Raw genomic sequence first — 26,661 nt, 5'->3', positions numbered from 1 at the left:
GAGGGCAGGGTTACAAATCCGAGTCCTAGTCGAGTATAATTACAGAGTTCTACTCGGTATGGCCCGAGTAGTTTTCCATATACATACTTGACTAGTCCAAGCCGGATAAGCCTATCTCTTTGTCCTGATCACATCCGAGTACGTCCCTTCATGGGCCGTCCAAGGTCTACTCGTGGGCCTGGGGTGCATGCTCGACAGGTGGCTCCATGGGAGGGGCCATTCATTGTCAAGGAAGTCACTCGGGCGGGTTCATACCAGCTGATGAGGGAAGATGGCACTAACATGCCAAACTCAGGGAACATCGAGCACCTACGACGCTTCTTCCCATAATAAAGGTATGTACCGTCTATTTTTATTTCCTATTAGATAAGGAATAAAGTTCAACAGATTTGGCAGTCGATATATTCTACCACAACACCACCCCAACTTTCAATCTTATCTTTCCAAGCTCAAAACCTGGGGGCTGTGCTTTCTTTTATCTTGGCCATTTATTTATATAAAATGTTCATTTCTACCAACCCTAAAACTCATAAAGTACTTAGGTAGAACACATCTTAGACCGCAGGACCTAGTTATCCTTGTGACGCCAAGGTACTACACATCCACGAGAGTATGCCCTCTACGAGCTAGCAGGACTAAGGATCCTCGTAACAGATCAACTACCAGGGAAATTAAAGTTAAGGGGAAACGGGGAGTAAAGCATATTTACAAAACACAAGTTTTCACTTGGACATCCCACCGAGGCAAAAGACTTAAGCTCAACATCTAAATCCTACATTGTTTCCTACTGATCTGCTGGCACATCGGTGCCACCCTCAGGAACCATGTCGTCTTTGATGAGCCCAATGTGTCGACCATACATCCTCAGGCCCACTAGAAGATCTATACGGACCCACTCAAGGGGACGTACTCGAGACATATCAGGACATGAAGACTACGCTACAGGGCAACGTAGACTACATGGAACACTTGAAGGACTAGTCGGAATACAAAGAAACTACTCTCCCGAGTTAGAGTAGGACTCTATAGTCGCATTCGACTAGTGCTCCTGTACCAAAGACTACCCTGTAACCCTGCTCGCCCGATATATAAGGGTGGGCAGAGACCCCCTCAAAACAAGTCAATGATATACAAGCATACAACACACAGGACGTAGGGTATTACGCGATCTAGCGGCCCAAACCTATCTAAATCGTGTCCTTGCATCACCATCGACTCCTTGATTTCGGTGACACCCACCAACCAAAACACTATCTTGGGTACTCCCTTGATAGGTTGCCGGGTTAAAACACCGACAGCTGGCGCGCCAGGTAGGGGAAGTCGCCAAAATTCTCCGCGCGAGATTAATGGCTCCAGTCATCATTAAGCCTGCATTCGTGTTCGAAGTGGGGGCAACGTTCATTTTTGGCTCCTGGCTCTGCATCACTGACAGCATTGGAGGTTTCCAATGCCACATCATCAAAGAACCGGAGAAGAAGCATCTCGGCGGAAACTCTCATCGACATGAGGCGGAAGATTTCGTCAAGAATTTCAGATTTTTCGATCTGAAGAACACCGGGTTTGACCAGAACTCGAACTAGTTCGTGCGAGCAGGCAATTCAGCCATTGTGTGGACCGGATACAACTCCAAGTCGATTTCCGCTCGGACTCCGAAACACGGTCACGGTTCATCAAAAAGCTCAATCGAAAGTCCAATCCGGATTAGAGTCAATTGAAGACCACGACTGCGACTTGGACTCTCTTGAAGAACTCCCCTTATCAGGTCCACAGCAGGGCCTGGTAATCACATCAACACCGCAAGACAGATTCATTTACTAGCCGGGCATGAAGCCATCCTTCCTTACCCAAGACAACGAGTCACATCTCGTCACACACTTGGATATCCTCCCATAGCAAGAGGGTACCCCACTCTCACCGACCCACGAACAGAATGGCTCCACTGAAGTCATAACTTCCAGCTCTGGAAGCTACTCTCCAGATAGAGAACTCTTTGTTCTTATTTCGCCAGCCAATGATCAACACCAAAGAACTCCTCGTCGTCAACACCAAAGAACTCCTCGTCGGGAACGCCAAATCGAAGAAGTATCCCAAGATGAATTATCAGCTGACGCTCCGGAGGGCTAAACTAGTAGCCAGAGAACTCAAAGAAGAGTAGGAAACACTCAGAGAGCAGAACGTCGTCGACTTCTAGCCGCAAGACTTCTCATCGTGAACCTTGACAAAGCATTCGAAGCAGTACAAACATGAGAACACAACACGCCACTTGCCACTATTGCCTCTATCGACCTTATCGCTCGGTCAATGCCTCCAAACAACTACAGCGATCTCCTGTCATAATTGGCAGAGCACGCATACACACTCCTTGACAAGGAACCACCAATTCCATCCGTGCCTCGCAACCCAAGTCACCATGTGTTGGAGGTATGCCCTAGAGGAAATCATAAAGATGATGATATTCCATTTGTATCCATGATTTGTATGTTGTGTTCATTGAATATCCATTGAAGGCTACTTGAATTGATTTGCAATTATGTGAATTGTATGTGAAACTCTTTACTTGTATGGTTATTCTAAAGTTGTCCCTAGTCGGAGTTCATGTGAGGACACACATGAATATTAGACTAGCACATGTATTAGTTGATGACTATGTTTCACAAGTCATGGACATGGAGATGTTGAACTAATAATGTGGACACATGTGGAGACATGTGTTAGGACTGACCCAACACGAGAAGTAGTTCTCTCTTTAAACAACATATACGCTTTGTCCTTAGACCTGAGATTGTCGCATGTATTCTAGATGTGGATCGACCTACTTAGGGGCTATCAAACGCTACGCCGTAACAGGGTAGTTATAAAGGTAGCTTTCGGGTTTGTCAAGAAGCATGCTATGAGACATGGTCAATCAAGATGGGATTTGCCCCTCTCTGATTGAGAGTGATATCTCTGGGCCCCTCGAGTGATCGGATCCGAAAATGCATGGCCATGCTACGTACGGCTAAGAGTTAACCTACAAAGGGATTCCGAATCACAGGATCGAGAAAGAGCGGTCGGCTTGAAGCTAGACCAAATATCATGAGACAAAGGGAATAGCATGTATATTATGTTGTGATGGTTCGTCTGATATGATCTTCGTGTGCGTATAGGAGTTGGCACGTCTTGCTAGAGGCCCCTACCGACTATTGGGCCGAGTAGGAGTACTCGGGCCATGTCTATACGTATCCGAACCCATAGGGTCACACACTTAAGGGGCTGGAAGCCCAATTCGGATCTGATCCGAGTTGGACTAGGTTTAGAAGTACTAATGGGCCTCGGATCCAGAGGCCCATCAGGAACCTCTATAAATAGAGGGGTGGGGGCGCCCTAGGGTTTACACCTTTTTGGCGAAACACACCTACCGCGCCTCCCACGCCCTCGCCTGTTGCAACTCGCGGATCTAGCAGTCCGACTTGCGACACTTCCTCCCTGCACATGTGGATACCTTGGAGGTGTTGCGCCTGCAGCACTTGGACGAGCCGCCGACGAGCCACCGACGAGCCACGACGAGCCGACGACGAGCCGCGGCACCGGAGGCGATCTTTCTGCACGTGGACGAGCTGCTGAGGAGCTGCTAGACGTGATCGACTACGTACGACTACATTGATCAACTACGTACGACTACATGATCGTCTTCACTGCATCGACGCATATCTACATCTTCCGCACCAGTAGTGCGTCGAGTGGTAATCCCGTGATCCTTATACGGCAGTTCTTCCTGGTTATACGCGGTAGAATTTTTGAATTGCGCTAGTGTAGCCTACCTCGTATCCCAACAGTGGTATCAAGAGCCGTAGCTGCTTAGTTTTGGATTCGGGATGTGTGCATATGGAGATATGCGAGTTTACCGTTTGATCTATGTCCTGGTTTCGTGCCCTTGCTGCAATGGTAGTGTAACGACATACTCCTACCGGTCGGTTTCCGCCATCGGAGTTAAGTGATACACGTAAATCCAGTTGCAGTGAGCGAAGATCAATATGATTGGTCGAATCGAAATCCAGGGTCATACGCCAGGCGCATTAGATGTGCAATAGTAGATGGGATCTACTGCCGGGGTCGGGATTTTTGTCGTATGCGTATGCTTCGGTAAATCAGCCGTAACTTTTCGGTACGATCTCGGATCGGGGCGAATTTTATATGAAAATTGATCTACAGAAAAAGTTACACATGAAATTCGGGCATCCGAAGTTTAGAACGTTAGGACGCCTAACTCTATTTTGCAGGATGTTTGTATGTATTTTGTGATCAGTATGGCCCCCTTGTGTATGTGATGCATGTGTGTAACTCATTCGTGACCTGCGTGTCACGCGTACGGCAACACGGCAGGAGCCATATGTGTTGTCACTTTATTGTATTTAATGGTCTGCGTACCAATCTGTGATGATCCAAGCAACTATGTAATCTTCATTACTAGATTCTTTACTAGCTATTAGGCGTAATAGCATGTTCTAGTTCTTGGAGGACTCATCACCAGGAGGATGGCGCACATGGAACATGGAGATGGAGATCACCATGGTGAACAGGTTCTATGGAGATGGAGATCACCATATGAAAACAGGCCATACTGTGTCACAACTGTGTGAATGCTATTCTGTTTATGTTTTACTTTCTGCATGCTGTGATGTTAGAAGTAGAACGATCCCTCACAAAGTTTAAGTTAGTATGCCCTCCCAACTAAAACTTGCACCGTCCCATGTCTTGTACAATTAGTGGTGGGTCTATGAAATTAGGGTACCACTAGTTTTCCTTGACTAGACGGGTTTGTGTCGGACACTTACACGCATAAGGGTTGGTTTGCTTAACGAGGTCATCTTAACGGTTAAGGACCTTGGGGCATAACGGTTGGGCGCCGAGACATGGAGATGTCACCCAACAACAGGAGCCATATGTGATATGATTAGCAAAAGTTGCTTACCGATCTACCTCGTTTGCTAGCGGTGATGCTAAAGCTCACTAGTGGACTTGTTAGTTGTGGATCCTGAATCACTAAGTTTCAATAGAGGGATATTGATTTTTAGTGGGAGTAGATTCTGTTAAAATAGTTTAATGTAATTTGCTCTATCATGGATACGTTTGTCTTAGTGTATTTTGCATTACTTTTGTTGTAGATTAAATGGCACCTAGCAACACCACCACATCGTTTGCTTTGCGTTCGGTCCTTGAGAAGGACAAGTTGAATGGAACAAACTACTCGGATTGGATCCGTAACCTGAGAATTGTTCTCAGGGCCGATAAAAAGGAAGATGTTCTATACACCCCACTACCACCAGTACCTGCTGATGATGCATCTGCTACCGTTAAGGCTGCTTACAAGAAGGTATTTGATGCTAATCTTGAGGTAAGCTGCCTTATGCTTGCTTGCATGGAACCCGAGCTGCAGATGCAGTTCGAAACAAATCATGAGGCACACGATATGATCGTGGCGCTCAAGGACATGTTCCAGACACAGGCTAGGACCGAAAGGTTCAATGTGTCCAAAGCCTTTCTGGAGTGCAAGTTAGCAGAAGGCGCAGCAGTAGGACCACATGTAATCAAGATGGTTGGTTACACTCAGCGATTGGAGGAGCTGGGCTTCCCAATGGGCAAAGAGTTGGCCACTGACTTCATTCTTTCATCTCTTCCGCCTAGCTATGGGAACTTCATCTCGAACTACCATATGCATGGGACGGAGAAGGGTTTGAATGAACTATGTGGTATGCTCAAGACAGCAGAGGTAGACATCAAGAAAAGCGCTAGTACCAGCCATGTGATGGCTATACACAACAAGCCTAGCTTTAAGAAGAAGGGCAATTCTTGGAAGAAGAAAGGCAAGGCTGGAACGTCCAAGCCAAACCCAGCGCCCAAGGTTAAAGCTGGACCTGGACCTGCTCCAGACAAAGAGTGCTTTTACTGTCATGAACTTGGTCACTGGAAGAGAAACTGCAAGCAGTACCTAGCTTCCTTAAAGAATGGCGGAAGTAAGAGTACTTCTACCTCAGGTACGCTTGTTGTTAATGTTATAGACAACATATTTCTCGCTGATACAATTATTAATTCTTGGGTATTTGATACCGGATCGGTTGCTCATATTTGCAATTCGATGCAGGGAATGATAAGAAGTAGAAGCGTGGAAAGAGGAGAAGTTGATTTCCGCGTGGGCAATAATGCAAGAGTTGCTGCGTTGACCGTCGGGACGATGCAACTCCACCTCCCGTCAGGATTTATTATGGAGTTGAATAATTGTTATTTTGTTCCTAGTTTAAGTCGAAACATTTTATCTCCTTCATGCTTGATGAAGGATGGTTATTCATTTGCGAGTGAAAACAATGGTTGTGTGATCTCTAAGAATAATATGTTTATGGCTTTTGCACCCATTGTGAATGGATTATTTGTTTTAAATCTTGATGGTTCACCTGTCTGTAATGTAAGTGCTAAAAGGCCTCGGCCTAATGATTTGAGTCCTACCTACTTGTGGCATTGTCGTTTGGGTCATATAAGTGAAAAGCGCATGAAGAAGCTCCATTCTGATGGACTTCTGTAATAGTTGCCATTTGCAATATCAAAGTAACTATGGGAAATTGGAAAGAAATCCAAAAGAAAAAGAAAAACAATTGGCAAAAAGATCAAATTCGGCCAAATTTTGACCGAAATTTGAATTTCAAATTTTAAATTCAGCAAAATTTGTCAAATATGTGGAATACAAGTATAAGAGTATTTAGAATCAAGGGATCAAAAAGTTGGAACCAAATCAGTGCAAATTATCTCAAAAGAATCAGAGAAAGAAAAAGAAAAGGGACGTGTACTGTTCATCGTCCGAAAATAGAGTTCCAGAAAAACAGTTTTAGAGTCTATTTTGGAAATTGATTTCTGGAGAAAATTCCAAATAAATGCACCAGGACAACTATACCATATTGAAGTGTGAACTTTGGACTACAAGATCTGGGTGTTGTTGGCCAGGATCAGTAACAGGAAGGGAGTCAAATTCCAGCCCAAAGTCAGCACAAAACCATAAGTTGACTGAAACTCTGAATTTTTGCTAAGTCTGAATGACAGCCAGGCATTGACTTGGAGCTCAAATTCAGAGCAAAGTAGATCAAGAAAGGTAATTGTTCATGAGCAAAATGGAACATTGGGACATAGTAGAACATGTTTGGGTAGAAGTTGGATTGGAAAAACAAGATTTAGGCCACTGAATTGGATTGCCAAGTGAGATCGACACTACTGTCGATAACTGACGAACTGAACCTTTGATTCAGTCGATTTCAGAACCAACTCGAGCAACATCTCCAAATTTCCACTGGTTTGATGAATATCTCGGGATGGAGCCAAAACAAAAGATGGAGAATTCGAGTTTATCTGTAACTTTCTTTGAGCATCGGTGTGCCGTTGGATCAAAGATCAACCACGACTTGGCTCTGAAGATCACGGGCGGGAGGAGCGGTGACAGAGCACCCAGACGTGTCGCCGCCGCCATCGTCGGTCGTCCGCCAGCACGACTAGCTAGGCCACCTCCTCACCACGCAAGCCTAGGGGTAGACCACGGTGGCAGCCATGCGCGCGGTGAAACCCTTGAATGTTTACTGTTCCCGCGCCACCGTTTCACTGCCTCCCCTTTTTACCGCCGCCCGCTCCCCTCTGTCCAGCTTCACCGCCAAGCAAAATTCCGCCGCCACAACTCGTCTTCCGTCGATTCCTCTCGCCCACTCCTCCACAGACACCCCAGCTACACCCTGAGCCAGTCGTTGTCCCACATCCTTGCCGGGATAGCCGTGCTCACCGCCGCTTCTGTCCGCCGCCGTCGCGCCGCCCGCTCACGGTGAGAACCACCTTGCGCTGCCTTTCTTCCTTCTTGAGTAGTCGTAGTTAAGTCCTTAGGGTCCTAGGATGGGGTAGAGTTAGTTGTTTGAGTTGGATACGCCGTAGTCGCGAGTAGCCACGGCCGGCCGAGGGAGTCGCCGCCCGTCGCCGTGGAGGGGATGGCTCCGGCCATCTCCCGGGGAGCTGTTGCTGCGCACGATGTCGTGTAGGTCTAGGGTTGGGGTCGCAACCTAGTCCGCCGTCGGGAGGGCGCCGGCCGGCGAGCCGCGCCGCCCCCTGTCACGGACGCTTTTGGCGGGAGGAAGAAGAAGAGCCTGGGCGCTCGGGCCCGCGCGACAGAGAGAAGGGGGGGAGGAGCAGAAGGCCGAAGCGGTGCGGCCGGTTGCTGGGCCGCGGTCATAAGGCCCAGTAACGCGCGCGCAGTTCGGCTGAAAAAGAAAAGGAAGCCGGAGCCGTTCACGGGTCAGCGTCGCGGAGGCCTAGGGAGTTAGCGCGCGAGTCGGCCAGGAAAAGGAGAAGAGGCCGGAGGCCCAGAGCAGTAGCAGGCCGGCCCGCGGGAAAAAGAAGAAAAAGAAAGAGTAGGACAGTGGGCTGCTACTGGGTTGCAAGTAAAGAAGAAAGAAGAAACCGGCCCACGGAGCCCATCGGGGAGAGGGATAGGGCCGGCGGGTAGAAGTAAATAGGAAGGTGGGGTCCGCGCCGTGGGGTCCAGTGGTTCGTGAGAGAGGGTAGAGCGTGGGTGAGTAAGAAAAGTTTCTCGGGTGATTTTCGGGGAAAATTAGGTTTCCTTTAGTAATTTAATCCGTTTGAATTCGTTTTACACCATTTTAATCACAGAAATTTATAGGAGTGTCCAAAATTAGTGAAACCAATTTTGTTAGGCTTATTTTATTTTCCTTTATGCATTAAAATTTTTACACCCTAGGAAAATAATAAAAATTTGGGTATTTATTTAATGCCTTCCTTTTAAGGTAATTAAATAAATACTTAATATTTATAAAATGTATAAAATATGAATAATGCTTTATCAATCACAAATAATTCTTAACCTATAAGAGATTAGATTTGCAAGTTAGAAAATATTTACCACTTTTTTTAAAAAAAAAATTAAAAGAAAAAGCTATAGGAAGGGTTAAATGAGAAAAATAAAAATATAGGTTAATCTTTTTAGATTTTTGTGTGTTGACTTACAACTTTATCATGATAAGTCGTATAGTCCTTATTGGCTTGCAACTTTATCATGAAGGAAAAGTTATATAGTCTGTTATTTAAAAAGTTTGCATTCTAACCCCTGCATATATTGTGCCGTAGATCCAGAAGCACCAGAAGAGGATTACTGGGAATTTTCAGAAGGACCCTTGGAGTCCGACGAAGTGTTTGAATTTGTTCCCCGTGAAGCAAATCCGTCGGCTTCTACTAATCTTTTTAACGATCAAGGCAAGCCCCGGTACATTTATACCTATCTATTTTGGAGTCGTTATTTCATGTGACTAGTTATAGGTTATTTGTTTATTGCATGCACTAAGTCTAGGAGTTGAATGAAACCTATGCTTGTGTATGATCCTGCCTTGAGTTAAGGACATCTTTGCCACTTGTTCAAATCCTAGAAACTACCCAAGTCTAGAATTGCTTACTTGCTTACATGATTGGTTTACCAACCTTAAGGAAAACTCTTAAGTCATACAGGTTGCTTATGAAGGATAGTCTGGAATATAAAAACAGACAGAAGCTAAAGATGTAGTTCTATCTGCTAGATTAATCTGGTTAAGGCCCGATTCGTGTCTTAACCGCTGATCAAGTGATAAACATCTGATCACTTACTGGGTATGGGACCAGAAAAGCCCAGTAGGTTAGTAAATTCTATGATCAGGAATGCTTCGTACCCGCGCTTGACGTGCTGGAGATTGGCAGGGGTGTAGCCTGAAACTCACATGGAGATCAAGCCAGACGTGGGGTCCCATGTGGGGGTGCATCCCTGGGTCCGGGTAGTTGTATTCCTAATCATTGACTTTGCTAATCGAGAGGTTGTTAGTACGACCTGGACAGTCGTATAATGCTGGTGATCGGGGTACTCTCCTGCAGGATGTAATTAGATCCGGATCGCCGCAATTCTCGGTTATGAATGCACTTGATCACTGTTGAGCATCGTAGTATAAACTCATGTGATATAAAATCTCCTGTTGCCAAGTACTGTATGATTTAACAGCTATGATTGTTTTACTTTTGTTATCATCTAGAATGATTAGGTAACGACTTAACTAAAATAAAAGATAAAACTAAGGCCTCACTCGTAGTAAGCTTTTTCGGCAAAATTGTGTCAACCAAGCACACCCAAAAGCTGACATGCATTCCAAAGAAAAACTATTATATTGGTTAGTCGGGTAAGACTTGCTGAGTACCCCGTACTCAGGGTTTTTCCCTTGTGGTTATCTTTCAGAAGCTCCACAGGAAACTACCGAGGAGGAGACCCCGAAGACCTAGAGTATTGACCTGAGTCTCACAAATACTCTAGAGTATTTATGTTTAATCTTAGAGTTTGTCTAACGCTGCATCACTAAGTTTACCTCAACTTATGTCTTGTAATAACTCGTACCTCTTAGCTATGTATGTAAAAATGTAATGTTTGTTGATATTATCCCATCGCGGATATTATCCTGATGTATGGTAATGAGACACGCCGTGGATTCTTCGAGGAGTCCCAGGGACACTCGACGGACTACCGGACTTATGCTGTTTTAGGTGCGTTTCGGATAATTGTCATTCCAACGGCAATTAGGCGCACTTAAACCAGCTTAAGTTGGGCGGTTCCGCCACAACTTCTAACTTCGTTTGATTTTGAATCATACGAGACATGTGAGGCTTGCTTGCTAGGAAAGATGACCAAGACGCCTTTCACAGGATTTCCTGAGAGAGCAATAGACTTGTTGGAACTCGTACATAGTGATGTATGCGGACCAATGAGCACGACGGCTAGAGGAGGATTCCAATACTTCATAACTTTCACTGATGATTTTAGTAGATATGGCTATGTCTACTTGATGAGGCACAAGTCTGAAACCTTTGAAAAGTTCAAGGAGTTTCAGAATGAAGTTGAAAATCAGCGTGGCAAGAAAATTAAGGCCTTACGATCTGATCGTGGAGGCGAGTATTTGAGCCACGAGTTTAGCAATCATCTAAAGAGTTGCGGAATTGTTCCACAACTTACACCGCCTAGAACACCTCAGAGAAATGGTGTGTCCGAGCGACGTAATCGAACTTTGTTAGACATGGTTCGATCAATGATGAGCCAGTCGGACCTACCGTTGTCATTTTGGGGATACGCTCTAGAAACAGCAGCTTTCACACTTAATAGGGTACCATCTAAATCCGTAGTTAAGACACCATGTGAGATATGGACTGGAAAGGTTCCTAGTTTGTCTTTTCTAAAGATTTGGGGATGTGAAGTGTTTGTCAAGCGACTTAAGTCGGACAAGATCACACACAAGTCGGATAAGTGCATTTTCGTGGGATATCCAAAGGAAACTTTGGGATATTATTTCTACAACCGATCAGAAGGCAAAGTGTTTGTCGCTCGGAATGGGGTTTTCCTAGAGAAAGAGTTTCTCAAAGGAGAAAAGAGTGGAAAGACAGTGCATCTTGAAGAAGTTCAAGATGAGCCGATCGGGCAAGAATCAATGAGTGATGCTAACGTAGCAGAACAAGTTGAGATACCCATGGCAAGAGAAGCACCACCACAACCACGAAGGTCGGCAAGGCTCCGCGAAATGCGGGAAATATTATTGTTGGACAATGATGAGCCTGCGACATATGCAGAAGCAATGATGGACCCAGACTCCGAAAAATGGCAGAATGCCATGCAATCTGAAATAGAGTCCATGGGAGACAATCAAGTTTGGAACTTGGTTGACCCGCCTGATGGTGTTAAAGCCATAGAGTGCAAGTGGATCTATAAGAAGAAAAAGGACATGGATGGAAATGTTCACATCTATAAAGCACGACTTGTCGCAAGAGGTTTTCGACAAGTTCAAGGAGTTGACTACGACGAGACCTTCTAGGAGTTGGAACATTCGTTTTGATGAAGTGGTCAAAGGGTTTGACTTCACCAAGAATGAAGAAGAGTCTTGTGTTTACAAGAAGGTTAGTGGGAGCTCTGTAGTATTTCTAATCTTATATGTGGATGACATATTGCTGATTGTAAATAACATTCCTATGCTTGAGTCCGTAAAGACTTCACTGAAAAATAGTTTTTCGATGAAGGACTTAGGGGAAGCGGCATATATTCTGGGTATTAAGATCTACAGAGATAGATCGAGAAGGCTTATAGGTTTAAGCCAAGATACTTACATTGACAAAGTGTTGAAGTGGTTCAGCATGGAAGAGGCAAAGAAAGGGTTCTTGCCTATGTCACATGGCATACATCTCAGCAAGACTCAGTGTCCTTCGACTGCTGATGAGCGGGATCGCATGAGTAGAGTGCCATATGCCTCGGCTATTGGATCTATCATGTATGCAATGATAAGTACTCGCCCAGATATTTCATATGCGCTAAGTATGACAAGCAGACACCAATCTGATCCAGGTAAGAGTCACTGGACAGCGGTGAAAAACATTCTTAAGTACTTGAGAAGGACTAAAGATATGTTCCTCGTCTATGGAGGTGAGAAGGAGCATGTTGTAACAGGTTACACCGATGCTAGTTTCCAAACCGACAGAGATGATTCAAAGTCACAATCAGGATTTGTGTTCACGCTAAATGGTGGTGCTATTAGTTGGAAGAGTTCCAAGCAGGAGACGGTGGCCGATTCTACGACAGAAGCCGAGTACATCGCGGCTTCGGAAGCCACGAAGGAAGGTGTTTGGATAAGGAATTTCCTCATTGAGCTTGGTGTGTTCCCGAATGCGTCCAGCCCATTGAATCTCTACTGTGATAACAATGGGGCAATTGCACAAGCAAAGGAGCCAAGGAACCACCAGAAGAACAAACACGTAATGCGGCGATTTCATCTCATTCGAGACTTCGTTAACCGGGGTGAGATCAAGATATGCAAAATACACACGGATTTGAACATTTCTGATCCGTTGACAAAACCACTCTTGCAGGCTAAGCATGATGCGCATGTAAGAGCTATGGGTATTAGGTACCTTCTAGATTGACTCTAGTGCAAGTGGGAGACTGTTGGAGGTATGCCCTAGAGGCACTCATAGAGATGATGATATTCCATTTGTATCCATGATTTGTATGTTGTGTTCATTGAATATCCATTGAAGGCTACTTGAATTGATTTGCAATTATGTGAATTGTATGTGAAACTCTTTACTTGTATGGTTATTCTAAAGTTGTCCCTAGTCGGAGTTCATGTGAGGACACACATGAATATTAGACTAGCACATGTATTAGTTGATGACTATGTTTCACAAGTCATGGACATGGAGATGTTGAACTAATAATGTGGACACATGTGGAGACATGTGTTAGGACTGACCCAACACGAGAAGTAGTTCTCTCTTTAAACAACATATACGCTTTGTCCTTAGACCTGAGATTGTCGCATGTATTCTAGATGTGGATCGACCTACTTAGGGGCTATCAAACGTTACGCCGTAACAGGGTAGTTATAAAGGTAGCTTTCGGGTTTGTCAAGAAGCATGCTATGAGACATGGTCAATCAAGATGGGATTTGCCCCTCTCTGATTGAGAGTGATATCTCTGGGCCCCTCGAGTGATCGGATCCGAAAATGCATGGCCATGCTACGTACGGTTAAGAGTTAACCTACAAAGGGATTCCCAATCACAGGATCAAGAAAGAGCGGTCGGCTTGAAGCTAGACCAAATATCGTGAGGCAAAGGGAATAGCATGTATATTATGTTGTCATGGTTCGTCTGATATGATCTTCGTGTGCGTATAGGAGTTGGCACGTCTTGCTAGAGGCCGCTACCGACTATTGGGCCGAGTAGGAGTACTCGGGCCATGTCTATACGTATCCAAACCCATTGGGTCACACACTTAAGGGGCTGGAAGCCCAATTCGGATCTGATCCGAGTTGGACTAGGTTTAGAAGTACTAATGGGCCTCGGATCCAGAGGCCCGTCAGGAACCTCTATAAATAGAGGGGTGGGGGCGCCCTAGGGTTTACACCTTTTTGGCGAAACACACCTGCCGCGCCTCCCACGCCCTCGCCTGTTGCAACTCGCGGATCTAGCAGTCCGGCTTGCGACGCTTCCTCCCTGCACGTGTGGATACCTTGGAGGTGTTGCGCCTGCAGCTCTTGGACGAGCCGCCAACGAGCCACCGACGAGCCACGACGAGCCGACGACGAGCCGCGGCACCGGAGGCGATCTTGCTGCACGTGGACGAGCTGCTGAGGAGCTGCTGGACGTGATCGACTACGTACAACTACGTTGATCGACTAAGTACGACTACGTGATCATCTTCACTGCATCGACGCATATCTACATCTTCCGCACCAGTAGTGCGTCGAGTGGTAATCCCGTGATCCTTATACGGCAGTTCTTCCTGGTTATACGCGGTAGAATTTTTGAATTGCACTAGTGTAGCCTACCTCGTATCCCAACACCATGATGATAGTAGAGGCCATGCAAGACTCACAAACCAACCACATGAAGATCCAAGACAACATAGAGGCGTACTCGAAGCTCCAAGACAAAACAGAGATGCAGCCGAAGGTAGTCGAACAGCCTCCGCGGAAGGCCCACGTCACCGCAGAGCTAATCCAGAACCCTCACCACATTAGTGATTTTCGAGAAATATTAAATCACAACCGTGATGCTCGAGATATAATCAACAATCGCCGTCGTGAACGTGAAGCTGAGGGTGATGACAATGACCACTTCCCCACTTTCATAAAATGAATCATGAAGACTACTCTTCCAGAGAAATTCAAATCAATGGGCATCACTAAGTATGATGTCAAACAAGACCCAGTTCAGTGGCTCTGCTGCTACTCACTAGCAGTCCAAGCTGTAGGCGGAAGCAATGATACAAAGGTCATCCACTTTCCCGTTTGCATGGAACCTACGCCACTAGCTTCACTCGAATCTTTGAAGCCTAACTCTATCGACTCATGGTCTAATCTAAAGAAAGCTTTTACAAGCTACTACGCGGGAGCTATGCAGTGCCCTGGTAATAGAATTGCCTTGGCTCAAGTTAAGCAGCAAAAGGATGAATCCCTACGCAACTACCTATGCCATTTTTTGACAAAAAGGCTACAATTGTCAACATCTCGGCGCATGTTCCAAGACTTTGGCAGACGCCGTCCAACGGATGTCAAACAACTCAAAATTATGGCTCAGTCATGGGCAGACGAAGAAGATAAGGAACGTGAAAGGTTCGACTCACATCGTAATCGTGGATGTGACAACAATAACCAAGGTATCAACCAAGAACAAGACAGAAACCGCAACGGCGATCACCGAAACAACTACTCGAGCAATCAGAATCACAATCGTAAACCAGAAAATACCATTGCAGCAATGTCAAACTCAAGCAAGAAAGGACCAAACAAACGAAATGATGGCCCTTCATTTAATGAACTACTCAAGAAACAATGTCCATGGCACCCACACAGCAAACACACTGCAATAGACTGTTACAGCCTTTGCAGAGTTATGCAAGAGTTTCCAGAACCTCCCGCCAATAATAATAACAATAACAACAATTAGGATAAAGGCAAAGGCAAGATGGATGAAACTGAAGACGGTGAAGACAAGTTCCAAATACTGTCTAAAACTGTCAACGTCATTTTTGGGAGAATTCTAGGCACTACCTCATGCGATCCAACAAATTAGTACTCAGAGAAATCATGTCTATCGAACTAGCCACCCCCACACCTCTCAAATGGTTTGAGGTACCCATTACCTTCAGCAAAAAGGATCAAAGGACCAACTTCTTAGAACCAGAGCATTTTCCTCTGTTACTAGACCCAGTTGTCATAGGCTGAAGACTAACCAAAGTACTCAATGACGGCAGCAGCGGACTCAACATCATTTTCACCAAGACTCTAAGCAAGATGGGCCGTCACATCACTGAAATGCTTACCCCAACGGATGTCCCTTTTATGGAATCGTCCCAGGCAACATAGCTATCCCACTAGGACAAGTCATCTTACCTGTCACTTTCGACACCAAAGAGCATTACCGCACAGAGTACATCAAGTTCGAGGTGGCTGACTTTGAGACTTCTTACCACGCCATCCTCGGAAGACCAGCCCTAGCCAAGTTCATGGTGATCCCACACTATGTGTACTTGCTACTGAAAATGCCTGGACCGAAAGGAGAATTATCTCTTCGTGGAGACCTGCGACGATCATATTAATGCGACACGTAAGTTGTTGAGATAGCCGCGACTACTCAAGTTCCCAGCTCCATGCAACAGGTTTTCACCGCGTCAAAGAAGCTTACCCCACCAGAACTCGACATTCCAGAGAACAAGTCGGGAGCCACTAAAGTCAAGCCAGCAAACGACCAGGACTTCAAAGCCATTGACCTTGAGACTGGCAATTCATCTTAAACAACCCTAATTCGAACAGGGCTACACCCTAAATAGGAAAGCGCGCTTGTCGGTTTCCTTTAGGCAAACCGAGACATCTTTGCGTGGAAACCGACCGACATACCAGGTGTGCCCAAGGAACTGATCGAGCACTCACTCAATGTCAATCCTAAAGCTAATCCAAAAAGACAGTGACTACGAAGATTCGCTCAAGACAGAAGAGATGCAATTAAGAAAGAGCTAGCAAAATTACTCGCAGCAGGCTTCATAAAGGAAGGTTTTCACCCAAATTGGCTAGCCAACCCAGGTTTAGTTCAAAAGAAGAACAACAACGAGTGGAGGATGTGTGTCGACTACACAGACCTCAACAAACATTGCCCCAAAGATCCCTTTGGGCTTCCCAGAATCAACCAAGTAGTGGACTCCACAGCTGGATGCGCACTACTCTGTTTCCTTGACTATTACTCGGAATATCACTAAATAGCACTCAAGGAAGAAGATTAAGCCAAGACCACGTTCATCACCCCTTTTGGAACATTCTGCTACAAGACAATGTCCTTCGGGCTGAAGAACACAAGTGCGACTTATCAACACGCAATTCAAATATGCTTTAAGAAACAACTACACCGCAACGTAGAAGCCTATGTGGATGATGTTGTAGTCAAAACTAGAAATCTAGATTATCTGAACGCAGACTTAGAAGAAACTTTCACAAGCCTACGAGCATTCCGATGGAAACTCAATCCTACCAAATGCATTTTCAGCATACCATCGGGGAAACTACTCGGGTTCATCATCAGCCATCGAGGCATCGAAGCAAATCCTGAGAAAATCTCTACTATTACTAATATGCAAGCCCTATCTGCCGTAATAGATGTGTAGAAGCTCACAGGCTGCATGGCGGCCCTAAACAGATTCATATCAAGACAAGTTTCAACGGACAGAGGAGGCAGATAAGGCTCTATTACAGTTGAAAGATTTCCTATCAAAGCCACCGATCCTCACAGCTCCAACACCAAATGAAGACTTGCTCTTTGACATCACTGCAACCACTCATGTTGTCAGCACAGCAATAGTAGTCGAAAGGTCTAAACTAGGCCACGTCTACAAAGTTTAGAGACCAGTATACTTTGTCACCGAAGTACTCTCGGAATCCAAGACACGATACCCGCTAGTCCAGAAGCTACTCTACGCCATACTACACACTATTTTGAGGAACACAATATATCCGTCATCACTGATTTTCCTCTTGGTGAAATCCCCACAATCGGGATGCCACGAGTAGAATCTCAAAATGGGCAGTGGAACTCAGAGCATTGTCCTTTGAATTCAAACCCAGAACAACAATCAAGTCCCAAGCTCTAGTTGATTTCATGGTTGAGTGGAGGGAAAACCAATTGCCTACACCAGTGGAACACCCTGAACATTGGGTGATGTACTTTGATGGATCACTCAAGCTTGAAGGAGCTGGTGCAGGAGTACTCTTAATATCCCCAAAAGGCGAACAACTCAATACGTTCTTCAAATCTTTTGGGAAGCGTCAAATAACGAAGTCGACTACGAAGCACTTCTACACGGTCTTCGCCTAGCAGTCTCACTGGGTATCAAAAGATTACTAGTCTATGGTGATTCAATAGTTGTCATCAATCAAGTCAACGATGAGTGGGACCGCAACAAGGAAAACATGGATGCATACTGCAGGGAAGTCCGCAAGCTAGAGAACAAGTTCTCAGGCCTCTAATTTCACCATGCGGTCCCCGACAATAACGTTGCTGCTGATGTTTTATCCAAAATGGGTTCAACACGCGCAGAAGTTCCTGCAAGCATCTTTGTTCATGAACTTTGCAAGCCATCCATAACAGAACAAATAAATCCAGCAACCACCAGTAAGGGTCAACCAGAACCTAACCGAGAGATCATGATTATTGAAGTAGACTGGAGGACCCCTTTTATCGACTACATTAAAGAGCACAAGCTACCTTCCGATAAGACGTGGGCAGAACAAGTCTCACGGTGAGGAAAAAGCTATGTTCTAGTCGAAGATAAACTTTACAGACAAGGACCATCCTCAGGAAATACATAAAGGAATCTGCAGGAATCATGCATCCTCTAGAGCAATAGTAGGCAAAGCTTTTAGAGCAGGATTTTATTGGCCAACTGCACTGGCAGATGCAGCGGAACTAGTCCGCAGATGTCAAGGCTGCCAGTTTTTCGCCAAGCGACAACATGTCTCTACGTACAAACTCATCACTATACCTCCAACATGGCCTTTCGCATGCTGGGGGCTCGACATGATTGGTCTGCTCCCCAGAACTCCAGGAGGATTCAATCAAGTACTCATTACCATTGATAAGTTTACCAAATGGATTGAGGTCAAACCAGTCACTTGTTCCAAGGCTGATAGGGTTCTCGACTTCCTGGATGAAATAGTTCACCACGACCTGGGTTCAAATTTCAACAATCACGAATTCTGGGAGTACTGCAAGAATAGAGGAATCGACATTCGTTATGTCTCCGTTGCTTACCCAAGAGCCAACGGCTAGGTTGAGCATGCCAACGGCATGTTATTTGAAGCTCTCAAGAAAAGGCTGCACAACATTGGTAACACTAAAGGACGCAAGTGGCTCAAAAAACTACCCAACGTTCTCTAGAGGCTACGTACTCAATCGTGCAAGCCTATTGGGCAGTCACCCTACTTTCTCGTCTACGGGTCAAAAGCCACACTCCCTGCTGATGTCATGTGGAAGTCCCTTGCGGTCGAGCAATATGACGAAGGGGCAGCAGAGGCAACAAGGAGCTTAGACCTTGATAGCTTGAAAGAATCACGTTGTGTAGCACTCGTACAGTCAGCAAGATACCTTGAAGGACTACGCGGTTACCACGATCGCAACATCAAAGAATGTTCTTTCAACATTGGTGACATGGTCCTCAAGCGGATTCAAGACACAACAGGGCTACACAAACTCAACTCACCATGGGAAGGGCCTTACATCGTGTCCAAAGTCACAAGACCAGGATCATACAGGCTACAACAACTCTGCAATGAAGAAGTCACAAGCTCCTAGAACATTGAGCACCTATGTCGTTACTACCCATAGTCAGCAGACTAAGTGGCACTGTACTCAGGCCACCGGCCTCAATCTTTCATTTTTGATTAATAAATTTCCTATCGGCAACTACCGACCACTCATCTTTGCCTACAACTAGCGGCTCGCAATGGCGGGTCAGCTGCAACTTGAGCTACTCAGCTCTACGAGCCTCTGTGCTCTGATTCCAACTTGTTTTCAACTAGTCTAACAGCTCGCAAAAGGTGGATCAGCTGCAACTTGAGCTATTCAGCTCTACGAGCCTCTGCACTCTAATTCTGACTTGTTTTCAACAAGTCTAGCAGCTCACAAAGGTGGGCAGCTCCAACTTGAGCTATTCAGCTCTACAAGCCTCTACGCTCTGACTTCAACTTGTTTCAACAAATCTAGCAATTCGCAAAAGTGAGACAGCTGCATCTTGAGCTATTCAGCTCTACGAGCCCCAGCGCTCTACTTTTGACTTGTTAACACAAGTCTATACGAGTTCTCTACAACTCATACAGTAGCTTATAGCTGCAACTTGAACTTTTTTGGCTAACAAGTCTGCACGAGGCATCAAGTTTGTCACAACAGACAGGTAAAGTACACAAAATCTTAATCTCATTTTTCACATGCAATTTTTGTATTAACAAAATTTTGCAGGATTACAACAGATAACTCCACTCTAAGAAGTCGGAGTGTTTAGAGTACAACATAAGTGCACAACAACAACTGCAAGCAACTGCCTACTGGCAATTACAACGGAAGTCCCAGGCTTTTATTATATTACAATGATACACTTGAGCTTGGTGACTACTCACAGATCATGAGGAAGAAACACCAAGAGGCAGGGAGTGCACGCAAGGAAGTTGCTCTCTAGGCAGTTGTCAGAGACTGGAGCTCCACACACTCCAAACCTGCTGCCCTCCATCAACACCCTCTCCCTTTTGCAAGTACTCGGAATTGGACTTCAAGTACACATCATGTACTTAAGTCTCATCCCGAGACGTTGCAGAGAGAGTAAGCAGTCGGCACCACGCCTCCATCCTCGACCACACAACTGGATAAAGACCGTGAAGCTCATCATCCTTCACCCATGAGCTCCAGCATGGTTACTAACAGAGAGCAGGGGAAAAGACCGACCACACGGCAAATCTTCCTACGAGGATTCTTCTAGCATCGTAGTCATCTCTTCTAACGAGGAGATTTGTGGAGGGAATGTGGAACCTCACTATGAGGAATCTTCTAGCACCGGGGTGCTCATTGGAAATTTGCTATTGTAAAAAAGAAGCAACCTAAGGCCAACCATCGCTATAATCGGATCCATGACTCAGCAACGGCAGCTGGGAGGACTATTTATAGCTGGAAGGCCAGGCAGCATAGTGCATCCGTGACTACACAGTAACACGACTTGTCCTTCATAGGGACAAAACCCACGTGAAAGCCTGCCTGAGGAGAATCAAAACTTGCACGTGAATTGTTCTGAACAAAAATCGATAAGTCCTTCACAGTACACTCGTGTGTCCTTGCAACTTCATGGCAATAATGCAACGATCACTACCATCACATGCGCGCTCTCCGCAACCATTTGCAACAATTGGGGTCTACATGGAAGAGTAATCGCTAACTCAATGACTACTCGCAAGACTACCCATTGGACATCTGTAGTACTCATTGCATATACAATGATCAACACCCCAAGAGAAACAATAGATACTTGTTCAAACACATCAAGTTCATTGGCAACATTACAAATCAATACAACAAACTAAGACTACTCCAAATTGATAAAACCCGCTACATGCTCAGCGACCGGCTCCAGATCCTCCAAATACTGCATGTACGCTTCATCGCTACAATCTCCGGTGATACCGTCTGCGACCACTGCCAAGTTAGCCTTTGGATATCAAGACTTTACGATCACCAGCACTTGCTTGCAAACAGACTTTGCCATATTGGTGATATGGGCCGGCACATCCCTCAATCTCACGATTAAGGGGCGGAACTCTACTCCTTCCTCGCGGGGCTCCATCACATCAACCAAGGTCTGCGCCGTGTCAGATAACTCTTTGAGATCTTGCTCTTTCTTATCCAAAGATGCTGCATGACTTCTGATAGCAAGCATAGCTTTGGCCAGCATGACATTAAAGTCTCATTGGCTACTCCTCTCTTTTTCACGGTCCACCTTTGCTTCCGCCAACTGGGCCTTGAGCTGCTCAACCTCGTCGATGGCACGTCTATGAGCATTCCTCCAGTCAAGCACTTGATTGCTGAGTTTGGCTTCCTGACCCTTTAGCTCTACAAAGAACAACGACAGTGTGGTCAGAGAAGCTAATAGAATACAATATTATGATAAAAAAGATACTGAGTATAAATACTCACCCTCCAGTTTTTGCTGCAAGGACATGTTGCACACCATCATACGGCTCTTTCCACTTCAAATTCTTGCCTTTCAATTTGAAAGGACTCAACAGCACCTTCATACTTCTTCAAGAAGTCAGCAGTGCGGCGACGCTCCTCAGTAATGTCCTTCTCCAACTCCACCACGGCGCAAAGCCTCACTCTTCTCTTGAACAACCTGGATATTCTTGCGAGATTTTTCATATAAATCCTACACAATCGAAACAATTAGTACTCTTCACGAGTGCATATGGTGACAGGCTACAAAAATAAGTACTCAAACATAATACCAAGAACTCACCTGAGTATAAGCCATCAACTGCTTATTCAAGTTCACGAAGTCTGATATTGGCGACAGCTCTTCTAGGGGGCTCTCAAAAATTTCAACTTTCTACGACAACCCTGTTGGGCTACGAGGTAGGCTACACTAGCGCAAAAAAAAAAATTTCTACCGCGTAAACTAGGAAAACTACCGTATATGGATCATGGGATTACCACTCGAAGCACTGGTGCGGAAGATGTAGAATCGCATCGGGGCAGCGAAGTCGATCAGCGTAGTCGAACACGTAGTCGATCACATTGACATCGAGCAACTCCTCAGTAGCTCGTCCACGTGCAGCAAGGTTGTCCTCATGCCGCGGCTGGTCGTTGGCTCGTCGTGGCTCGTCGGCGGCTCATCCAAGTACTACAGGCGCAACACCTGCAAGGTATCCACACGTGCAGGGAGGAAGCATCGCAAGCCAGACTGCTAGGTCCGTGAGTTGCAACAGGGCGAGGGCGTGGGAGGCACGACAGATGTGTTTCGGCCAAAAGGATGAAACCCTAGGGCGCCCCACCCCTCTATTTATAGAGGTTCCTGACGGGCCTCTGGGTCCGAGGCTCATTAGTACTTCTAAACCTGATCCAACTCGGATCACATACGAATTGGGCTTCCAGCCCCTTAAGTGTGTGACCCTATGGGTTCGGATACATATAGACATGGCCCGAGTACTCCTACTCGGCCTAATAGTCGATAGCGGCCTCTAGCAAGACGTGCCAACTCCTATACGCACACGAAGATCATATCAGACGAACCATCATAACATTATGTACATGATATTCCCTTTGCCTCCCGATATTTGGTCTAGCTTCAAGCCGACCGCTCTTTCTCGATCCTATGATTCGGAATCCCTTTGTAGGTTAACTCTTAACCGTATGTAGCATAGCTATGCATTTTCGGATTCGATCACTCGAGGGGCCCAGAGATATCACTCTCAATCAGAGAGGGGAAAATCCCATCTTGATTGACCATGTCTCACAGCATGCTTCTTGACAAACCCGAAAGCTACCTTTTTAACTACCCTGTCACAGTGCAGCGTTTGATAGCCCCTAAGTAAGTCGATCCACATCTTGAGTACATGCGACAATCTCAGGTCTAAGGACAAAGCATACATGTTGTGTAAAGAGAGAACAACTTCTCGCGTTGGGTCAGTCCTAGCACATGTCTCTACATATGCCTACATTATTAGTTTGACATCTCCATATCCATGACTTGTGAAGCATAGTCATCAACTAATACATGTACTAGTCTAATATTCATGTGTGTCCACACATGAACTCCGACTAGGGACAACTTTTAGAATAACCATACAAGTAAAGAGTTCCACATACAATTCACATAATTGCAGATCAATTCAAGTAGCCTTTAATGGATATTCAATGAACACAATATACAAATCATAGATACAATCAGATATCATCATCTCTATGATTGCCTCTAGGGCATACCTCCAACAAACCCTGGAGCCTTGACCGCCACACCAGCCCTCACACTTGGCGTAAGGACCAGCTGTTAAGAAATAGAAGCTCCAGCCTCTGAAACATTCTTGTTCGCTGCTTGCTCAAATACAATAGTTGGTACAACCTCCTTCCTAGATGCCTTGACACCTTGTGAGACTACTACAACCCCCTCTTCGATACTCGCCACTGTTGTAGTCGCTGCAATCTCGATTGCACGGGGAGGATTGTCATTAACAACCTCGGGGGCTAGTAGCGCCGAATCCTCAAGTGAACAAATTACATTCCGCAGTATGGTGGCTGCGAGAGTCACTGCACCTGTGTCACTAGTTTGCGCTGGGTCCTCACTTGTCAAATCAACAACGGGTGCCGCAACAGAGTCCATGCCCGATGAATTTTCAACCTGTTCGGTGCTCACTTCTTCGAGAACAATATCCTTAGAAGTTCTGATATCAAATACGATTCAAGAGTAAGAAAGCAACTACTGATCGTCAAGTCAGTAACCAAACCATTACAACAGAGTACTTACTTGGAGGATTGGGGAGGAACTCGATGACTTCTCTTCACCATGGGGACTGGCTGTACACTTGCATCTGGCTCACTAATCGGTACATGTGGCAACTCCTCGGTGTTTTTGCCAAGACCTGAAAGAACCAACTTAGAGACAATGTACGTGCAACTACTACCAGTACTCGCGTACTCACCGCTAGCAGGGACTTCAAGCAAAATGGCATCACAAACTGCTTCGAACATTTTCACAATTCCACTTATGGTAGTCTCTGATGAGTCGCCCGCTCCACCACTTGCAACTTCAAGAACAACAGATACTTGAGTGGTAGCCATTTTGGGCGCATGCCTGCATCTTTAGCAGATGTATCCAAAGAAACCACATCAGCAGCCGCGTCTTTAGCTATCACGACTACATCATTGGAAGTAGTCTCGATAGCTCTATACATTGCATCCGCGGCATCCTCAATGTCTTCATCCACATCATCAACAACCTGCAAACACAAATGTCAAAAGAAGTTAATTCGACTACTCAAGGAAGCTATATAAGTACTCATACTTCAGCACATTGTTCTTTTGCAAAGGTAATTACTGGTGGTGGAGCTTTGAACATCTCCGAGTGCTTGCTGACTAATTGCTTATGCACCACGGTCCGTCTTCTCTTCGGCATTGGAGCTTGGACCTCTTCATCACCAACATCTCCTGCTGGACGCTTCGAGGTGTCGGTTCCAAATTTATATCCTTTGAGAACTCAAGACTGCACAGAAACATGATCAGACAACTCAGAGTCCGATGACACAAAATCTGAATCGCCAAGCAGCTCAGATTCCTCATCATCCTAGTCCTCCTCTGAGGGATCATGAGGCAAGTGCATGTAGTACACAGATTTCGTGTTTTTTGCACCATCAGCATCAGGGGGAGGAGGAGGTGAAAAGTATAAAAGAACATCCTCCTACATAAGGAATTTCTGGTTGGCAAACATAAGGACCACTAATTATGGGTACTCAAAAGGAAAGAAAGTTACCTCTCTGGGTTTATACCACTTGTCAAATTGCTGGATGGATTCATCGACTTCGGGAACTCCTTGGAAATTCTTGAAACATTTGCAAAACAAGTCTTCAACTTCATCATCAGATATATCCTCAACCGACATCCATGATGGATCATCAAAGCTTGAGTACTCATAGCCCCAAGTCTGGCGCAGCTATAATGGTTGCTATCTTCTCTTCAAGAAGCTGGCGGCCACGTTAATCCCAGTCAGCCCTGCTTTCTTCGACGCTGTGATCCTTTGCAATAACTCAGCTATCTGATGACTATCTTCAATGCTAGGCTCTTCAAGCCACTTGCTCGAGTACTTCGGGTGGTACCCGGTGATCACTAGCATTGGAGGCCCATGGTTCTCAATGTAAAACCACATCTCCTTCCAGGTGCCATGGGACGGTGGAGTCTCATACTCCAAATGCTCATCAGAGTCCCTTAGCTGAAATCCCGCGCCTTCGAGTACTGCCATCCTATCTTGACTAGGCTGGGGCTTGCAGCGGAAAAGCTTGCGAAACAATTGAAAATGGAGTTGTATCCCCAAATATGCTTCACAGAGATGCACAAAGATTGCAATGTGCAATATCCCATTGGGACTCAGATGAACAAGCTAAATGTTGTAAAAGTTGAGGATACCTCTGAAGAACTTTGACGTAGGAACAACAAGTCCTCTCTCCACAAAATGAGCCCAAATCACTGTCTCTTTTGGATGGGCCTCAAAATTCCAGGCATTGGCATAGGCGCACCTCCAATTCACGACGGCCTCCTCCTGCAGCAATTTTGCATCCACCAACTCTTGGATTGCTTCCTTCTTCATGGTGGACATCTTCCAAGCGGATGCTTGATTTGGCAGAGCAGTCTGATCGGTAGGCCCACATTTGGGTGGAGGAAGTTGTGGCTCTTTCCCTTGGAATCCTTCATCGCTCCTTCCACGGCTTTTCCCTTGGACTTGTCAGTCTTCTTCCCCATTTTCTTCACACGCATCACCTTGGAACGCGTAAGGGAGGAGGAGAAAGCTACTATGACACTTGAGGTCGCTAACTTTGGCTGACGGTGGCGGTGGCACAAGCGGCGGCGTTAGGGTTTTCAAGATAAAGAATAACAGATGCAAATGGTTGGAAGCATAAACCTCGGAGGCTACCGGCCTTACGTTGTATAACATCGCAAACGGATCTAAAATGGCTCCGCAATTCTAGGAACGCAGCTAGTAATCTCGCAACGGTCTGATACTCTCAAGATATATCGCGAGATTAAAGTCCAACGGTCGCGTTGATCATGATTGACCCCTTTCCTTACGTTGTATAACATCGCAAACGGATCTAAAATGGCTCCGCAATTCTAGGAACGCAGCTAGTAATCTCGCAACGGTCTGATACTCTCAAGATATATCACGAGATTAAAGTCCAACGGTCGCGTTGATCATGATTGACCCCTTCATCGCCTGGACATAGTCGATCAAGTGCTCGGGGGCTGCATACACCTCGCCCGTTGGACAAAAATTTCTTTTTCTTTAGGGATTAAGGAAAGACGAAGCA

This window comes from Setaria viridis, chromosome 8 (genome assembly GCF_005286985.2).
Source record: "Setaria viridis chromosome 8, Setaria_viridis_v4.0, whole genome shotgun sequence".
Classification (NCBI taxonomy): Eukaryota; Viridiplantae; Streptophyta; class Magnoliopsida; order Poales; family Poaceae; genus Setaria; species Setaria viridis.
This window is presented reverse-complemented; position numbering follows the sequence as displayed.